We start from the raw sequence: 9990 nt of genomic DNA on the forward strand, positions 1-9990 counted from the left end.
TATTCAGTAAACTACAGAATGTGTTCAGATCTCACCAGTTTTTCCACTCATGTCCTTATTCTTTCCCCAAATCCCACATTACGGTGAGTCCCGTGTCCCCCTGTTCTCCTCCAATCTGTGACAGTTCCTCAACCTGTGCTTGTCCTTTTATGACCCTGACAGTCTTGAAGAGTACAGGTCAGGCATTTGATAGAATGTCCCTTAGTTTGGGTTTGTCATGTTTTCTCATGCTTTGATAGATTGAGGTTATGGATCTTGGGGAAGAATGCCATGGTGGTGATGTGCTCTTCTCTGCTCAAAATACTGGGGATACGTGCTATTGGCACATCTGTCACTGGTGATGTTAGCCTTGATCATGTGATTGGATGGTGTCTGCTTTCCCCACTCAAAGTTGCTATTTCCCTTTTTGTAAATAATACATATTTTGGGGAAAGTTCTTTCTTCTTATCCCTTTTCTTCTTAATATCCTATAGCTTGTCAAACTTTGTCCACTAATTATAGTATTCTTTGGTGAATCTTGCAGCAATTATTGCTGTACTGCTCTAATAAAATTTGTCTACTTTCCTTATTCTGTCTCTATTTGTTAACTGGAATTCTTCTGTTCTCCCTTACTTGTTATTTATTCAATCACTTTTTATATTAGTATTGAGTTATGGTTGTTTATTTTATTCTTTGTGTTATAAAAAATATTTTTGTTACTTATTTTGTTGCTCAGTTTTGTTCCAACTTTGGCCACTGGGAGCTGTTTTAGGTTGGCTCCTGTGTCCTTTTGACATGATGTATTACTTTTATAGTTTAAAAAATACAACAGAGTACAAATAATTAAAATTGTTGTCTACTGCTTTTTATTTTATTGTTTCATTTGAATGAGAGAGTATGCTGAGACTAGCCAAGGAGCAAGTGAGATTCATTTGGGGTACATAAACAAATCTTTAAAAGATTTCCTTCCTTCCTTCCTTTCTCCCTCCTTCCCTCCCTCCCTCCCTTCCTTTTTCCCTTTCTTCTTTCCTCTCTTCCTTCTTCCTTTCCTTCCTCCTTTTCCTTCCCTCCCTCCCTCCCACTCTCTTTCTCTCTCTGTATGCACAATTCTCTTTGGCATATGAGGCTGAATGGTCCTAAAATGTAGAATCAGGAATCTACCTAGGTTGTGAAAATAACATGAATAACATGTGAAACTGTTTCTTTTTTTTCAATCACAAAGAATAACAAGAACTTCATATTGTTAAAGAGACTCATGAAATCCCTGAACTTGAGTGCTGCCCAAACTTCACTTGGGGAGAAAATTACAAATAAATTCCAGAATATTGATTTGTCTGATTTTTCAGTGAAAGGCTGAAAAGATGACTAAGGTTAATTCATCCCTAATAAAGGAAAATTGTACTCACTGCTTGTTTATGCATACTGCAGTGAAAAAGAAACTGTTCCTAAGCCCTGGAGAGCACTCCTTGAGTTGATGATGTCTTTGAACCAAGATGGTGACAAAAGTGACCTCTGATTGTCCTCATTGTTCATTATATGCTAATTATAATGCATTAGCATGCTAAAAGACATGCCCACCAGCACCATGACAGTTTATGAATGGCATGGCAATGTCCAGAAGTTACCTATATGGTCTAAAATGGGGGGAACCCTCATTTCCAGGAATATGCTACCCCTTTCCTGGAAAACTCATGAACAATCCACTCCTTGTTTGTTATATAATCAAGAAATAACCATAAGTCTATTCAGTCCAGCAGCCCATGCTGCTGCTCTGCTGATGGAGTAGCCACCCCTTTATCCCTTTACTTTCTTAAAAAACTTGCTTTCACTTTACTGCATCATCTTGCTCTTGAATTTCTGTGTGAAGCAGAGAATGTGCGTGGACTCCCAGCCTGAACTCCAATTTTGGGATTCACCCTGTGACATGGGAGGGCATGGAAGCTCTGCACTCTACAAGTCTCTTCATCAGTATCATCTGTAGTGTCCTTTGCAGTAAACTGGTAAATGTGGTTCCCTGAGTTCTTTGGGCTGCTCCAGCAAGTTAGTCGAACCCAAAGAGGGGCTTTTGGGAACCCAACTTGAAGCAGGTTGGTCAGGAGTTCCAGAGGCCTGGACTTGCAACTGGTGACCAGAGTGGGGTGGTCTTGGGGACTGAGTATTCAACCTGTGGGATCTGATGTGATGTTCGGGTAAATTGTGTTGGAATTGAATTGGAGGACATGGAGCTAGCATCCGCTGCTTGGTGGTGGGGAAACCCCTGCCCCCTGCCTACATTTGGTCACAGATGTTGTCTTCTGTGTTGATGATTGTTGCGGTGGTATGAGAGCAGAGGAAAAACATGGTTTGGGAGAGTTTTTCCCAACACACGCACCTTCCAGAAATGGTCCCCTGGCTGGGCTCTTCCCCCTTCCTTGTTCTTCTTCCCTCACACCTTACAGGTTTCTCCTTCATAAACCCCTTGTGGCTGCGTCTTCCCTGAAGGTCTGCATCTCAGGAGCCCAGCCTAAGATACTTGGTGTACTTAGCAGATATATTTGAACTTTTGAATATATTGATTGTGAAACTTCAAGAAATAAATATCCATCTTGTTTCTCAGTATTGCTTATGTCAAGAAATTATAGCCCACATTTATCTAAAAATATATTAGTGCTAAACGTTTCTTTTTAGTGTTTAGATTTGGTGGTCTTGCTCTTAAGGAGAAAAAAAGCAAAAAGCAGTTTCGTCTAATATGTCTGCAGAGTGAATGTAAGAAATCCATATTTTTCTGATATTTTGTCTGAAAAGCACATTTGAAACTCCAAAAGGAACCCCTTTCTCACAGTTCAGTCTTTGCCAGATCTCTCAGAAGTGTTTTGGGAGCTCAAGCTTGAGTCTAAGACAACTTAATCAAGTTGGCTTTCAAGATTTTGGGGAGTAAATTATCTCCTTGATCCTCTGAACACAAGCAAACATTTATTGAACATCATTTCTCATTTTTATCAACGTTAAAAAAAGCTGGCAACAACTTTGATGTTGAAAATGATCTTCGTTATGTTCTAATGGCCACTTTGACCAGGAAAGAGGAACCAGGGCAGACAAGCAGATTGAGACCTTGTGACTAAAATAAAGATTCTATTTTTAGGGAAAATGAACTATTTTCATCTAACATTGCCACAGCCTTGCTTTGTTTTGAGTAATGATATTTAATTTGTTAAGACATTTGAAGTGACATGAAAGGCATGTTTTGTGTGTTTGGCTTTTGGGTTGATGAACGGGGGGGACTTTGGGTTGCAGAAGGTTTTGAGGGCTCCCTTAGTGACCTCTGTGGTCTTTCCCTGCAATGACATTCATTGATAACAAGATTTACTTATTTTTTCTTAACTAAGACTTGAGTCTGAGTCAGACTGCCTTTTCTTCCAAATAAGGATGTTGTGGAAGTTGCATTAAATTTTGAGTTTCAGGTCCAAACACTGAGGGACAGAGACTGCAAAATGAACCTCTCCCTGTGTCAACAGACTATGCTAATTAACATGGTTGTCTTTGGATGATCTGGAAAAATTAAAAGATGACCCAGGGTCCTCCTTAGCTGGACATTCTCCCTCTCTACCTCCTTCCTTGCTTCTCCTTTCTTCTCTCTTCCCCTTCTACCCTCTTTTCTTCTTTATCTTCCTTCTCTTCCAATTCATTTCTTTCATCCACTTTCCTTTTTTTTCTTCCTTTTCTCTTTTTCTTCTTTCTTTCATGGCAACTGAAATATACCCATCCCAAAATAATTGCAGTCAACATCTCACCTTTTTGATAATAAATATTCTACCACATTGACACAAAAGGACTCCTGCAGTTGAACACGAAGCAGAAAATCTGGTGGAAAAGAAGTGGGTGTAGACAGCAGGGATTGTTCTTGTGTGAGGGTGATTCTTAAGGAAGGCATTTGTAAGGGAGGGGTCTGCAGGGGCCAGATGCCAGAGAGAATTAAATCTCCATGCCTTGGATGAGGATTCAAATCTGGAAATGACTTGCAGGAATCAGGAGATGCCTTTCTTGAGAAACGTTTGAGCTGGGTTGGTGCTGATCTTAATGACCTGTTTAGGTTGTCTTCTGTACGTCTTAATTTGCTTTTTTGTTAAGTGGGAGCAAGGATTGTGATTTCTTTCCATAGATGAGAGATATTGTGAGGGCCAAGGGCCCATTGGAAGGCAGCATGGTGAGGATGTCAGCGCACCGAGCCAGGAGCCAGATCTGGGCCTTAGACCCAGCTCTGCTGTCCTCCAGGTTTGTAATCTTCAGTGTGTACATAGCTTCTGAAGATCTTTTCCTCATCCATGAAACGAGATGGTTGAGTTTCTCAAAATGGGGTGCATTTTCCTGGTTCAAAGCTGTTTTGTGCCTCCCTACACTTTTGGATAAATGCTTTTTAAAGGCATAAATGTGGTAAAAAATAATTGCTCAGAAATTTTGTTGAAAGAGCAGATGGATAAATGAATGCTCCGAATCGGGGCCTCCAAGCGTGACTGTGTGGGCTGTGGGGCTGTGCTATACACAGCTCCAAGGGAAAGGCGGACATGCTTCATGAAGATGGCGATGGCAATCCTGCCCCATGGATCTGTGGCAGATGGCTGCCTGATCCCAATGGACAAGGATTCAATGACCTGAAGTTGCTGAGAAGAACACGAGGCTCTTGAAAGATGTAACATCCCCTGTATCCTACTATCAAGGGTCGTTTTCTAGGAGCTTCAAAACAATCCACTTGGGCTCCCCATCTTCCTCTCCCCCTACAGAAACACAGGTCTGTGCACGCTTTCTGGGTTTGCAGCAGCCATGGGGGTCCAGGACCTGTTAAGAGGCCTTGGTAGGGCGCCTGGGTCAGCAGAAGCCTCCTGTTGACATGGGCCAGGAGAGAAATAACCTGGGTCTCCCAGTGCTTCCCTTAGAAGCTATATTGTATAAGTTAACAAGCCAAAGAATCCCTCACTTTCTAACCAAGGAAAATATTTTTATCTTACTCAGAAAGCAAATCCCTCCTTTGTGCAGTGCAGCTAGAAGAAAACAAAATTTTCTTAGGACATGCATCATTACCAAGAATTTTTCCTGTAAATTTATCTGTGTGCCTTCTACAGTTACCTGTGTGTCCCCTGTGGTACCTATGGAAACCAGTTGTTGGGAAATCCTTGTTAAGGTAAGCGCGTCTATGGACTAGGGTGTCCCAATAGCTTTGGATGGGGGAGGCTTAGTTAATCAGTTAACACATTCCTAGCACCCCCTGGTGGACATTGCTGCTCTAACTGACCTTGGAATTCTTGGACTTTGCCTGGGCTGGAGATATCATACCCAGCCAGACACCACACACCCCACCCCACTGCTGTGGCCCCCACCTGACCCCGACTGCCAACCACACCTTCTTAATTTTCTCTGTGTTTTTATGTCGCTTTGTGTTTGTTTCTAACAAAGCCCTGATGAAACTATCAGGGAACAAAGGGCGAGAGACAGGGGTCTGAATCCAGAGTAAAGAGTTTTAGTTCCAGGCACTTCCTTGGGCTCAGCCCATGCATTGCTGTTCTCTGTATGTCAGACGTGAGGCGGCAGGTGAATTCCAAGGCTCCTTGTAGCAGAATAATGCAGTGTGGTAGAGCTTGGGCTTTGGGATCGGTCAAACATCTGAGATGTCGGTTTACATCTGAGCTTAGTACTTGAGGAAAGTTGCCTTAGTGCCACGAACTTTAGCTTTATGAGCTGTAAAATGGGGATAACAATGATAATAGCTGTCCCTGGATTTATGGTGGAGATCAAATGGGAGCAGGCATGCAAAGCCCGGCTCAGCCTGGCACATTAATTATCAGGCTCAGCTCATGGCAGTGGCTGTTTTTATTAATGCCACCGTGATCTTCCAATGATTTGATCCAGGAGATGCCTGCTGAAGAGAGCAAATCAATCTCTACGCGATAGTAGGAATAGCAGCATCGATGTGGCCTTGGTACTTATTTTGCATTTGGAAAAATTCCAAAATGATTCATTCATCTCAGGTTTTTAGTGGGTAATTCATCCCAAGTCAGTACCACTGGAGCCTGGAGCCATCTTCAGCCACGTGGGTGTCATCACATCCCTGTCTGCGAGTGCAGATTTGGTATGAAGACCAGAGTCAATGGGGTAGGAAATTACATCTGCCTAAGTGGCCCTGTTAGAGCCTGGGGAAAGCAGGGCTGTGTAGGTAATGATGGTCTCTGATGTTTCACAGCTGTAACTCTGTTCCTTGTTCCTGAGTAGGGCCAGGCTTTTCTGGTCTAGGTGCTCAGTCTTCTTCTACTTCTGTATATCTGTCCTTGTTCCTCCTCCTCTTTCATTCCTTCCTTGATTTTGCTAACACACATAGCACTCGCTGTATACTTGCCTCAGTACTTCACAGGAAAAACTCAGTTCATCTTCTCAACAACCTTGTGAGCTAGTTCCTGTCATTATGCCCCCTTCACAGGTGGGGTGAGTAGTGCCACTCTGGGTCCTGCCATTCGCTGGGAGGGAGACCTCAGGAGGGACCAGGTCAGGGCTCTGACTGGACACTCAGTACTGATGTTTGGTATCAGGAGGGCAGAGTGAGACCAAAGGTGTGCATTTCACACTTGGCTTCTGTTAGGGGACACAGGTTTTGTTAGAGGACAATTCCCCATGGCCGTTTCTCATTTCTGCATGTCTTGCAAGCAGAGGCACTGTCTGCCTTTTGTTCTGTGTTATCTTTGCATAACAAACATTCTTGGGAGACAGAGAGAGTATCTCCCATTGGAACAAAGGTGGGCATGTGTATTAGTGCACTTTCACACTGCTGATAAAGACATACCTGAGACTGGGTAATTTATAAAGAAAAGAAGGTTTAATGGACCCACAGTTCCACGTGGCTGGGGCAACCTCACAATCATGGCAGAAGGCATGTTTTACATGGAAGCAGACAAGAGAGAATGAGAGCCAAGCAAAAGGGGAAACATCAGATTTCATGAGACTTATTCACTACCACAAGAACAGTATGAGGGGAAACCATCCCCATGATTCAATTATCTCCCACTGGGTCCCTCCCACAACACATGGGAATTATGGGAGCTACAATTGAAGATGAGATTTGTGTGGGGCGACAGCCAAACCATATCAGTATGCTTACTTACAAAAGGTTCCCCAAGCTCAGCATTGGTGTTCTGTAATGCAACCCACTGCATATACAGTATTACATGGCCCTCTTCGTGTGGTCCTGTGGAAACTGAGGCTGAGGGCACTGGTGCAAAAACCTTGATTGTCTGGCTATTGCTGTTGCTGTGATAATAGAGTCCTTTGTCTCGGATTCAGGAGTCTCTCACGTCTTCTGTCAGCATCCATGAAACAGGCAGGCTGACTTGTTGGCTTGCAGGTAGGGTAAAATCTCATCGCCTTCACAGTTCCTGACAGCTTCCAGGTTCATGACTTAGAGGAGGCAGAAGTTTAGGATTTTAATGATGAATCAGCCATAGCATCCACTCTTAAACTGCTCAAAGACTAATGGGTGTAGAGGGAAAAGGATACGTGAGAGAATGACATACAAGTTAAACAGTGAATACTTTCAGAGTAGTTAAGGAAAAGGCAGTTGTTGGGCATGGCTTGAAAGAGGAATGAGATTTTGGTGGATTAGGAAGCTGGGCAAGGGAGTTCTAGGCAGAGGGAACAGAGTGAGTGAAAGCACAGAGGTGCGTGTGAAGGCCAAGAGTGGATTCAGGGGACAGTGCCTGGTTACTTACAATTGTAAAATATTTCTTTAGTAAGGTGTAAGGAGCAGTGGCTAGAAGAAACAGCATGGACTTCGGAGTCAGACAGTAAGTCCAAGAGCATGAGAGCCAGAAATGCATGGCCAGCTGGGCTGGACAGCTTCATCCATCCTTCCAGAGTCACCCTTTACCCTTCACATCCTGCTCACTGTCCTGGCAGCCTGGCCCCTTGCTCTGTCTGGGTTGGCCAATGGGAGGTGCCAGTGAGAGATGAGTGTGTTGCAGGAAACTGAGGAGAGACTGATATGGAGAATAGGAGGATTGTTTATTTTAGGTACTCACCGGCTCAGTGGATTCATATCCAAAAAGCTGAGCATTGAACAAAGACTGAGCACAGTTTTTATAGGTTGACTTACAGAAGCAAAACAAAAGCAGCTAATCATATGATAGGTCACATAATCTATAGCATAACATAACTTGTGGTCCTGCATAGCTGTTGGCCTTGTAGCTGCATTGAAAGAAAAACAAGAACTGGCTAAATACAGACACTTGTAAAACATAGCTGTACTTAAGAAGCCAGGGAAAGGAGGAGTAACAGTAAAGGAATTTGTCTTTCTCCCTTTTTTTCCCTTCAACCTTGCTCTGGCAGGGGGTTGTCTGGGGCCCATTCCTTTGGCCTTGGCTTCTCAAACAGTGTTATCTTATAACTGTCCTTGAAGTGAGCTTGCTAGACAGAGGAAAACTTGTTCTTTTCTTTTTAACCCTTGCCTTGCCTGTTACTTTTCTTGGAGTGAATGAATGCATATTTATTTTAAGTTTCTGCCTCAAGTGGATGAGAGGCGAGTGAGGTCAGGGTGTTGATCTTGGCTCCTGGCCTGCAAGGTTGCCTTGGGCTGCTCTTGTCCTTTGATGGAAAGTCACTGTGCCCTCAAGGGGGTCTCTAACCAGCTCTCTCCTTTTGGATTTCTATAAATTCCTTCCTCTCACCTTTTCAAGTGGTAATGGCTCCATTACAACTAGCCAGGTAACCACACTCTCCTGTGTGGTCCCCAACCCCGCCTGTTAGGGATTGTGTAGTCCCTGTGGAAACTAACACGCCTCCTGGGATCTGACTGGAGCAGACTAGCTTCCCTGTTGGGACCCAAGTGGTACAGTGTCTGATGGGGATGAGATGGGAAGAACGTTAGGTCAAACCCTAGAGGACATGTGTTAGGAGCCTGTCTGAAGAATGGTTTCCTAGTTTCACCTAATGAACTCCATTCTCCCTTTAAGATGCAACTCAGATGTCTTCTTCTCTGGAAAGATTCCCATGAACCCATGCCACTTTCCATAGCATTTATTGACTGTGTTCTAATTGCCTCCTTCTCTATCTCTCTGTCTTCTGACTGCAGGTATCTGATGAATCTCCATATCTCCTACACTGCACACAATAAATGCCCATTGAATGAATGAATACATATATGGATGGATGGACAGATGGATGATGCATGGTAGATGGATGAATACTTGATCCCATGCCCATTGAGGGTTTGGGTCAGGGGACTGATGTGAGCAGACCCACGGAAGCACAGGCAGCTCCCGGCCTCCAGCAGATTCTTGCAACCCAGCTGGAAAGACATGATATGGACGTGGAAATTCTCTAACTCTGAAAGGCCCCCTCTGCTGAGGTGTCCCATGTTCGCAGACAGCGTGCATGACCAGAGGTTGGGAAGAAGGGAGCTCACTCTGCTCTGGGCAGGGGGAGATCAGGGAAGGCTGCCTGGAGGAGGTGAGGCTGGAGTGGGGCACTGAAGGATGGGAAAAGTTATGTGGATGGAGAGGCGGAGGGAACAAAGGCCTGGGAATCTGATGGGCCAAAGGGAAGACAGGAGACAAGTAAAGCTTGGAGATTTTGTCAAGAAAAGAAGAGAGGAGGCAATTAAGGTGGGAAAAATGACACCAGAAAACCACTGAAAATGCCCCAGTGGGGTTTGTTACTTTTACAAAAAAGCAACCACAAAGAAAGACAATGAGACAGCCATGCTTTCTTTAGTAAGGTGTAAGGAGAAGTGGCACCAGGAAACAGCATGGATTTCGGAGTCAGGCAGACCTGGGCTCGAATTTAAGCCTTGCTGATTTTTCACTGTGTGACTCTGGGCAGGTGACTTTACCTCTCTGAACTATAGTTTTCTTTTCTAGAAAATGGGCCTTGTAATATGTACCTCTTAGGGCTGCTGTGAACGAAGGATAACATGGAAGTAACATGCCTATCATAGTGCTTTGTGTATGGTAAGTACTTTGTTGATGTTATTGTTAATACTATGACTACTATAGCCTT

General features: G+C 43.9%; 1 long non-coding RNA gene across 1 annotated transcript in view; it reads left to right on the forward strand.

Moving 5' to 3' along the window:
* LOC129058534 (uncharacterized) overlaps positions 1–9990 on the forward strand; it is a 40407-nt gene extending 30417 nt beyond the window's left edge. Inside the window, exons 2-3 of the long non-coding RNA XR_008523699.2 lie at positions 5076–5134; positions 9065–9990. This is a non-coding gene — a long non-coding RNA (uncharacterized LOC129058534). The remainder of the gene's footprint in view (positions 1–5075; positions 5135–9064) is intronic.

The sequence above is a fragment of the Pongo abelii genome, chromosome 2 (genome assembly GCF_028885655.2).
Source record: "Pongo abelii isolate AG06213 chromosome 2, NHGRI_mPonAbe1-v2.0_pri, whole genome shotgun sequence".
In the NCBI taxonomy this organism is placed as follows: domain Eukaryota; kingdom Metazoa; phylum Chordata; class Mammalia; order Primates; family Hominidae; genus Pongo; species Pongo abelii.